Genomic DNA, 10,993 nt, shown 5'->3' with positions numbered 1-10,993 from the left:
ATCTACAGTCTCGATGACATCTATGGCTTCTTCAATGGTCTTCTTCTTATTCATAGATCCCCCGGATGAGTGGTCCACTGCCTTCTTTGATTCATAAGAAAGACCCTCATAGAAAATGTGTAATTGCACCCATTCATTGAACATGTCTGGCGGGAACCTTCTTGTTAAGTCTTTAAACCTTTCCCATGCTTCATAGAGAGTTTCACCATCTTGTCGTCTGAAGGTTTGTACCTCAGCTCTCAACCTGTTGATTCTTTGAGGAGGGTAGAATCTCGCCAAGAATTTGTTTACCACATCTTTCCAGGTTGTTAAACTCTCCTTCGGGAAGGATTTCAGCCATTTAGATGCCTTATCCTTGAGTGAAAAGGGAAACAGAAGCAGTCTATAGGTGTCAGGATGAACACCATTAGATTTCACAGTATCACATATCCTTAGGAAGGTGGTGAGATTTTGATTGGGGTCTTCTTGGGCACTTCCTCCGAATGCACAGTTGTTCTAGACTAGGGTGATGAGCTGGAGTTTTAGTTCAAAGTTATTGGCATGTATGGTTGGCTTTTGGATGCTACTTCCACAATTTCCAGGGTTAGGATTGATATAAGAGCCTAGAACTCTTCTGTCTTGCCCAGCATGATTTGCCGGGCCTTCTCTGGCATGGTTGTGAGCTTCTTCTTCATGATAATTCTCCATATTCTCCTCCATGTCTGGTTCAAAATACTCTTCCTCTTCCTTAGCACCAACTACTGTCTTCCTTCTCGCTTCCCTCCTTAATCTAAGGAAGGTCCTCTCGGGTTCAGAATCAAAGGAAGTTGAAGCCCCGCTTCTTCTACCTATCATACAACCAACGAGGCAAAAAGCAAGAAAGAAAAAAAAATAAATGAAGAAATTACTCTTGTTAGAATGAATGTTAGTGTGAGTGAAGCAATGTATCAAATAGTTAGTGGGTTAGTGAACTAAATTGTAAATAATGAAGAAAACACAACAAATGGGTAAGGGGTAAAGGAAAGAAAATAGCTAAAACTGAAAGTAAATTACTCAAATGGAATTAAACAAAAGAAAAGAAAAATGCTCAATCTAGTTATCCTCCAACTTAATCATTGTCAATACAAAATCAATCCCCGGCAACGGCGCCATAAACTTGATACACGGAAACTTGTCTCTCAACAAATTTCCCTCAGCAAGTATACCAAATTGTCTTCAAGTAATAACTCACAAAAGAGTGAGGTCGAATCCCACAGAGATTAATGGATTAAGCAATCAATAGTTGATTAATTATCCTAGTCAGACGATCCAGATTGAAGTGATAAGCAGCAGAAATTGTAAATTGACAGAAAAGAAAACAAAAGCAATAAAGTACAGGAAAGAAGAATGACAGGAATGTAAAATACAAGAAAGTAAATAACTAAAAGTAAAAAAGAAAAGAAAGTATTGGGATAGAAAGATATTGCAATCTCCGGATCAATTGCTTTCATCTCTTCCTCAATCAATGCATTCATTGATCTCCTTGGTAATCTTAAGTGATTGGATCCCAATTCCTTGGCAATCCAATCTCTCTAAGCTTGAACAATTACCCAATTCCTTGATTTAATTGCTCATAGGAAGAGATGAAGTATGGTCACTGATTATACCATATGTATTTCCAAATCAAAGTGTTGGTAGGATTATATGTCACTATATCCATCCAAACCCCAATTTGGTCCAACATGAGAAAGCATTTCTAGCATGATTTCCTCATTCCTCTTCCAAGGTTCAGAGGAAATCCAAGTATGAGCAATTTCTCTTCCAAGACAACTACCCAATTGGATGAAGATCGAAAGCTTTCTAGCAAAATCAAGAGAAAAAAAAGAAGAAGATGAATGATTAAAACAATTTAATCCATTGAATTCCAACAGAGCTCTCTAACCCAATGAAAAGAGTTAGTTGTTCATTGCTTTATCAAAACAGAAAAGAAAGAAAGTGCAGAAAAATAAAGATGAAGATTAAAATTGAAATTGAAACTTCAAAGTTCATAAATGAAAAGTACAAACTGGAATTAATCTACTACTAAGAAAAGAAAACGAAGAGAAAAGGAAGAAGAGTGTAGGAGGGGAGGGGTCCGAAGACCCAATCCCCTTGGAGTGTGCCAATTCACAGAAGTTCGAATTGGTCTTCACTCTCTCCCCCTTCCTTCAATTTTCTGTTATTCCTCCATGAATTCAATGTAGAAACTAAGGCCTTTTTATAGGCTCTCCTCAATTACAAAATAAAATGAAATTAAAAGCAAATTACAATGAAATGAAAATTAACTATTCTAGATGCTTCTTGTGGCCTTGATTGGTTGACACTTGTGGGCTTGCTTGCTTGAGGTAAGGTAGTCCTTGAAAGAGAAATGAATCAAGTTGAGGTCCAGGTGCTAATCGTTAGTGCTACCATTAGCCACACTAACGCTACAAGTGTGGCGTTAGTGCTGAAGTTAGTGTGGCTAACGTCACACTTGCTACCCAGTTGGTATTTTTGGGTCTTAAAATATGCCTCTTGTTTGTACTCCAATTTCATGCCCACTATAGACTATTATATATCGTTGAAAAGCTCTGAATGTCAGATTTCTAACGCAACTAAAATCACCTCAATTGGACCTTTGTAACTCAAGTTATGCTCCCTTGAAGGGGACAGGGTTGCTGGCATAGTCGCTAGCGTTATTGGCAAAAGTGAGTGCCAATAACGTCAGCGTTCAGGGGATTAATATTTCCAGGTTCTGGAGCTCAAACTTAATGTCTACCCCATACTATTGTATATTGTTGGAAATCCCTGGATGTCTACTTTCCAAAACTTTTGAAAGCGCATCATTTGGAGCTCTACAGCTCGAGTTACACTTCTTGGAAGGTGAAGAGGTCAGCTGGCCTTACTACAGGTTGATACCATGTTCATCTTTGTACTTTCGGGGCAGGTTTTCTCCTTTAAATTTAGTGTCCACCATGTAGTGCCATATATTCTTGGAAAGCTTTGGAATCCTACTTTCAAATGCCACTGGAATCACCTCTTTTGGAGCTTTGTGGCTCAAGTTATTCTTGTTTGAAGAAGGTATGGTCAGGCTGCCGGGTGAGATTTTGCCACGTTAGTGTCCACGTTAGTGTAACTAACGTGGCCCTTAACGTAGGCATACCAAAGCTCGAGGGTGTTAGTGACACTCACCTTTGTCACTAACGCTACAAGACTCTCCCTCTCACATTAATGGCACTAACGGGGCCACTAACGTGGGTGTTCTTGGCCTTCGCTAAAGTTAGTGGTGTTAACATTGCCACTAACTTTCCATGCTCTCCTTCTTCAAAGTTAATGCCATTAACGTTCCCACTAACGTTCCAAACTTTTCTTCCTTCCACGTTAATGGCCACGTTAGTGGCGCTAACGTAGCCACTAACGTGGCTCTTCTCTGCTTCTTTTGGTCTGAAATCGAACAAACAAAGTGTATCAAAGTAACATACAAGATAAACTTTACTACACTAAGTGTGCTAATAATGCTCAAAATCATACTTTCACTTAGTGTGATCTATTTCATCATATTTACCATGTATATTAACTAAAATTCACCTATGTTTGAGATTTTGTTTCATGCAGAGATTTTTCATGCTTTTGCTCCTTTATCAACAGAAATTGTATGAAAACTGAATTAAAATCTACTGAAAAAGCATAGAAAAACAGGCCATGATGCCCTGGCATCACAACACCAAACTTAAATCTTGCTTGTCCCCAAGCAAGAAGGGAATCATGCAATAAGGTTTGACAATCCAAGGTAAGAAGAGTAGCAGTGTAATGTTCATGGTTAGCTAGCTTTTCTATGCATGTGGTGCACAAAATTGGAAATCACAGTTCTTCACAAATTCGCACAACTAACCAGCAAGTGCACTGGGTCGTCCAAGTAATACCTTACGTGAGTAAGGGTCGATCCCACGGAGATTGTTGGCTTGAAGCAATCTATGGTTATCTTGTAACTCTTAGTCAGGAAAACAATAAAATAATTCACTTATCAAATTTGATTGCAAGGAATAAAAGGGCAGAACACAAATTATACTTGTATGCAATGATGGAGAATATGTTGGAGTTTTGGAGATGCTTTGTCTTCTAAAATTCTGCTTTCCTCTGTTTCTGATTCACGCATGCATGTCCTCCTATGGCAAGCTATGTGTTGGTGGATCACCGTTGTCAATGGCTACCAACCATCCTTCCAGTGAAAAGGGTCCAGGTGCGCTGTCACCGTATGGCTAATCATCTGCAGGTTCTCAATCGTACCGGAATAGGATTTACTATCTTTTTGCGTCTGTCACTACGCCCAGCACTCGCGAGTTTGAAGCTCGTCACAGTCATTCAATCCCTGAATCCTACTCGGAATACCACAGACAAGGTTTAGACTTTCCGGATTCTCTTGAATGCTGCCATCAATCTAGCTTATACCACGAAGATTCCGATTAAGAGATCTAAGAGATATTCATTCATTCTACAGTGGAACGTAAGTGGTTGTCAGGCACGCGTTCGTGGAGGAATGATAATGATTGTCACGTTCATCACATTCATATTGAAGTGCGAATGGATATCTTAGATAGGAACACGCATGTTTGAATGAAAAACAAAAATACTTGCATTAGTTCATCGAGACACAGCAGAGCTCCTCACCCCCAACAATGGAGTTTAGAGACTCATGCCGTCAAAAGGTACAAAGTTTAGATCTAAAATGTCATGAGATACAAAATAAATCTCTAAAAGTTGTTTAAATACTAAACTAGTAACCTAGGTTTACAGAAAATGAGTAAACTATGATAGATGGTACAGAAATCCACTTCTGGGGCCCACTTGGTGTGTGCTGGGGCTGAGACTTAAGCTTCTCACGTGCATGGGCTGTTTTGGGCATTCAACGCCAGGTTGTAACCTGTTTCTGGCGTTGAACTCCAACTTGTAACTTGTTTCTGGCGCTGGACGCCAGACTGCAACATGGAACTGGCGTTGAACGCCAGTTTACGTCGTCTATCCTTGAGCAAAGTATGGACTATCATATATTTCTGGAAAGCCCTGGATGTCTACTTTCCAACGCAATTGGGAGCGCGCCATTTGGACTCCTGTAGCTCCAGAAATTCCATTCCGAGTGCAGAGAGGTCAGAATCCAACAGCATCAGCAGTCCTTTTTCAGCCGAATCAGATTTTTGCTCAGCTCCCTCAATTTCAGCCAGAAAATACCTGAAATTACAGAAAAACACACAAACTCATAGTAAAGTCCAGAAATATGAATTTTGCCTAGAAACTAATGAAAATAAACTAAAAACTAACTAAAACATACTAAAAACTATATGAAATTAACCCCAAAAAGCGTATAAAATATCCGCCCATCAGCATGCAACAATCACAAAAGAAATTCAGATGATTGATGCCTCTATCTAGCTCATTTTATGAAATCTTTTCTGTATGTTTCTTCCTTGAACAAGCTTTTCATTCTCTTTTTATCTTATCTTCTAGGTGCTTTACACCATGATTTGAAAGCTATGGCTCTAAATGCTTTGTTTTCAAGTATTACCACTTGATACATAAGCACCACAAGCATTTAATCAGAGGACTCTTTTGGCTCATTTTGTTTTCTTGTCTTCTTGATTCTCTAATCATTGATGCTCAGAGCCTTGAGCTTTGAGAAAGTGCTTTTGCACTTGAGCCTAGCCTTGACTGTAAATGTTTTGTTTTCAAGCTTTTTGCTTGATACATAAACACCACAAGTACTTAACAATTGAATTGTCATTGGTACTCAGAGCCTTCAGCTTTCTCATTCTCTCCCTTTTCTTTTTTTGCCTTATTTGCAATTGCTTTTTCAAGGTTTTCATGATTTCAAAAATTTCATAAAATGTCCTAGATGAAAATTTCAATTAAATAAATTCAAATGCAATTTATGTAACAATAGTCATGCTAGCTTCCCAACACTTATATGCTCATGCTAACTTCTTCTTAAATGACCTTGTTTGTTTATGATAATGAAACTACATTGCTTTGGACTCATAAAAATTCAAGATGGCAATCATAATATCACAGCAACATATTGTAATTCAAAAATCAAACTATGCTTATTCATAAGGAGCAAGTACACATACATACAAAGAAATTAGAAGACAATCATGCAATTGAATGTACTGGAAATAAGTAAGAGGAAAAAGGAACTTTACCACCTTGTAGTTCATCTTTATTGTTGTTGCCCTTTTTCTCCTACTTTTCTCCCTTCCCACACCAATTTAGACTAATTGCTTGTCTTCAAGCAGCACATAAAACAGTGGTGGTGGGGTCTATGATGGTTCATGAACGTCTTACATACTGAAATGTAAGTGATGTATGCGGTTAAGCAAGCAAAAATTAAGGATAACACTGCAGGTCAAAGAAGCACAGACATTATGATTATACAAATAAGTGGTGTTGATGGATACATTGCATAGAAAAATAAATGGCACACCAAACTTAGTGTGACACTTTCTCTTGGAATTGATGTAAGTATCCAAAAAGATTAAAAACAGAATGTTGCAGGGTAACACCAAACTTAGAATGTGATCATATGCCAATTTTATTTGAGAAGAAGCTAAGTAAAAGAAACTGTTGTATTAATAACAAAATCACCAAGAGCCAGAGCTGTCACGAACAGGGGCTTCTTGGTGAGGCATTAACACAAAAAGTTAGATAGCAAAAGAAAATAAAGAAACAAAAGAAAACAAAGACAAAAGAAAAGTGTCTAATCTAGTAAATCAATCAACCGGTAGTTTGTTAATCACAATTAATCCCCGGCAACGGCGCCATAAACTTGATGCACGGAAACTTGTCTCTCAACAAATTTCCCTTCGACAAGTATACCGAATTGTCGTCAAGTAATAACTCACAAAAGAGTGAGATCGAAACTCACAGAGATTAACGGATTAAGCAATCAATAGTTGATTAATTATCCTAGTCAGATGATCCAGATTGAAGTGATAAGTAGCAGGAATTGTAAATTGACAAAAAAGAAGGGAAAAACAATAAAGTGCATAAAAGCAAAATGGCAAGAAAAGTAAATTATAAGAAATTTAAGTGCAAAAAAATGTAAAGTGCAGGAAAGTAAATAACTATAAAGTAAATATAAGAACTAAAAATAAAATGAACATTGGGATAGAGAGATGTTGCATTCTCCGGATCAAGTCATTCTCATCTCTTCCTTAATCAATGCATTCATTGATCTCCTTGGCAATCTTAAGTGATTGGATCCCAATTCCTTGGTAATACAATCTCTCTAAGCTTGAACAACTGCCCAATTCCTTGATTTAGTTGCTCATGGGAAGAGATGAGGTTTGGTCACTGATTATACCACACACATTCATAGATCAAAGTGTTGGTAGGATTACATGTCACTATATCCATCCAACCCCCAACCTAATCCAATGTGAGAAAGCATTTCTAGCATGATTTCCTCATTCCTCTTCCAAGGTTCATAGGAAATCCAAGTATGAGCAATTTCTCTTCCAAGACAACTACCCAATTGGATGAAGATCGAAAGCTTTCTAGAAAGAAGAAGAGAAAAGAAAGAAGAAATGAATGATGAAAACAATTTAATCCATTGAATTCTAACAAAGCTCTCTAACCCAATAAAAAGAGTTAGTTGTTCATTGCTCTATCAAAACAGAAACGAAAGAAAGTGCAGAAAAATAAAGATGAAGATGAAGATTAAAATTGAAATTAAAACTTCAAATTTCATAAATGAAAAGTACAAACTGGAATTAAACTACTACTAAGAAAAGAAAACGAAGAGAAAAGGAAGAAGAGTGTAGGAGGGGAGGGGTCCGAAGACCCACTCCCCTTGGAGTGTGCCAATTCACAGAAGTTTGAATTGGTCTTCACTCTCTCCCCCTTCCTTTAATTTCCCGTTATTCCTCCATGAATTAAATGTAGAAACTAAGGCCTTTTTATAGGCTCTCCTAAATTATAAAATGAAATTAAATTAAAAGCAAATTACAATGAAATGAAAATTAATTATTCTAGATGCTTCTTGTGGCCTTGATTGGTTGACATTTGTGGGCTTGCTTGCTTGAGGTAAGAAGGTCCTTGAAAGAGAATGAATCAAGTTGAGGTCCAGGTGCTAATCGTTAGTGCTACCATTAGCCACATGATAACTTGCATCATCTACCATTCTTTCTTGCATAAAGAAGACCATAAAAGAGCATAAATCTCATTTGATCAGTACAATTCATGCATTATTTGATGAATATTATGGTATACTACTTTGAGATGAGTTGTGCTGAATTTTAGGTGAAAAAGGCATCAAAAATGGGTAGAAGACAAACAAGAAGCTGGGCGTGTGAAACTGGCGTGCCACTTGGGAGCAAACGCCACAAAAAAGCACTGGCGTGCCACACCAGTACTAAATTCCAGATGGGAAATCCAAGCATGCATGTGGGCGTGGCACGCTAGTACAAAGTTCCAGGAAGCAACAATGGAGGAAATGAAAGGGGCGTGGCACGCCAGGTTGGGCGTGGCATGCCTAACCCATCAACTACTATGGGCGTGCCACTTGGGCAAAGGGGCGTGGCACGCCAACTCGCCATTCCAAGAAGAACCCCCACTATGGCGTGCCACTTGGTATCGAAGGCGTGGCACGCCAGCTCCAAGAAGTCACTTGGGCGTGCCACTTGAGAACCCAGGCGTGGCACGCCAAGCTTGAAGAGTTCACAAATCCATGGGCGTGCCACTTGAACAGCATGGCGTGCAACGCTGGTTCAATAATCCAGAGAAAGGGCTGAAGGCAATTGAAGATTGGGCATGCCACTTGAAGTCGAAGGCGTGGCACACCAACCTCTCAACCTTACTTAGGCGTGCCACTTGAGCAACCAGGCGTGGCACGCCAATGCACAAAGATAACAAAAGCAAGGACTGGGCGTGCCACTTGGTGTCGAAGGCGTAGCACACCAACCCAAGAATGTCACTATGGCATGCCACTTGAAGGCTGAAGCGTGGCACGCCAACTATTGGAACCAAGACAAGATCATGGGCATGGCACGCCAACCTTTAGGCATGGCACGCTGGTATAAGTTTCCAGAGAAGATGAAGGAGGCTAATTACATGGGGGCATGCCACTTGGTATCGAAGGCGTGGCACGCCACTCACTATCCTTCACTTAGGCGTGCCACTTGAATCCCAGGCGTGGCACGCCAATGTCATCCAGAGAGCAAAGAAGCATTGGGGCGTGCCACTTGCGTTTGTGGCGTGGCACGCCAAACAGAGGAACCACTCACTCACAAAGGGGCGTGGCACGCCAGACCCTGGGCATGCCACGCTAGTGCAACTTTTCAGAGAAGCTTAGCCAAGCATAGAGCAAGGGCGTGGCACGCCAGACCCTGGGCTTGGCACGCCAGACCCTGGGCGTGCCACGCTAGTTCAAGTTTCCAGAGGACAAGGGAAAAGGAAAAAGGCTAGGGCGTGCCACTTGAGCTCGAAGGCGTGGCACGCCAAGGTTGTTAAAGAGATGAACGTGCCACTTGAAGGGCTGGGCGTGGCACGCCAAACTAAAAGCAAAGAGCACGTGACACGCCACTAGAGCGCCAATCACACGCCAGCTGGGAGATCACACTATTTGATCTTCTTTTCCCTCCAAAATGTAATTTTCCTTTTTCACTTTTGTAATTCTTTTATTTTACTAGGAGTAGTATAAATACCCCCAAGGAATACTGAAGAAGGGGTTAAGCAGTCAGTTTTAGATCCACTTTTACACTTCACTTTTGAGTACTTTTTGAGCTATGAGTAGCTAACTTCCCTCTCATTGAGAGAGGGAGCTCTGTTGTACTTGATGGATTGATAATAGTGAAATTCTTCTTCGATTCATCTTCTCTTTGATTTGCTAAAAGGAATTTCGTTCTTAATGCTTAGTGTTCAATTATCTTGGGAAAGAGATTGAATGCAATTGGGTTTCATGGAAACCTTGGGAAAGGAAACATGAAACCATGCTTGAAATCCCTTCTCATACTTGAGTAGAATCTGGGTTTTGGTGTTTGGATATGTGACATATAATCCTCCCTCTACTTGTACCTATGATGGTGTGTGGTATAATCAGGGACCAAGCATATGTCTCTTCATGGGCAATTAGACCAAGGAATTAGCTATTGATCAAGATCTGAGAGATTGAGTCACCAAGGGATTGGGGCTCAATCAATCATGATTTTCAAGAGGTCAATGAGTTGCATGATTGAAGAGGATATAAGCTAGATTTGATCCAAAGAGACAACATCTCCTAATCTCAATGAATTTTCCCATTCTTATCTATCTATTTCTTTATAGCTTAATTTTACATTCAGCAATTCCCCATTCCCATTTACATTCAAGTCATTTATGATTCTGCAATTTACATTCTGCCATTTTTATTTCTGCACTTTATTGCCTTTCTTTATATTCTAGTCATTTACATTTATGTCATTTATAATTCTGCACTTCACAATCTTATTGATCCACTTGACTAATTCATCAATCAATTAAAACTGCTTGAATTTGCCAATCTCTGTGGATACGATCCCACTCCACTGTGGGTTATTACTTGACGATAATTTTGGTGCTCTTGCCAAAAGAACTAATTCACCAATTTTTGAATGGGGTGTGAATTGGACTCATCACCACACTAACGCTACAAGTTTGGCGTTAGTGCTGAAGTTAGTGTGGCTAACGTCACACTTGCTACCCAGTTGATGTTTTGGGGCTTAAAAGATGCCTCTTTTTTGTACTCCAATTTCATGCCCACCATAGACTATTATATTTCGTTGGAAAGATCTGAATGTCAGCTTTCTAATGCAACTAGAATCACCTCAATTGAACCTCTGTAACTCAAGTTATGCTCCCTTGAAGGAGACAGGGTTGCTAGCATAGTCGCTGGCGTTATTGGCAAAAGTGAGTGCCAATAACTTCAGCGTTCAGGAGATTAATATTTCCAAGTTCTGGAGCTCAAACTTAATGTCCACCCCATACTATTATATATTGTTGGAAAGCCTGG

This window comes from Arachis hypogaea, chromosome 18 (assembly GCF_003086295.3).
Source record: "Arachis hypogaea cultivar Tifrunner chromosome 18, arahy.Tifrunner.gnm2.J5K5, whole genome shotgun sequence".
Classification (NCBI taxonomy): Eukaryota; Viridiplantae; Streptophyta; class Magnoliopsida; order Fabales; family Fabaceae; genus Arachis; species Arachis hypogaea.
Note: the sequence above shows the minus strand (reverse complement) of the source record.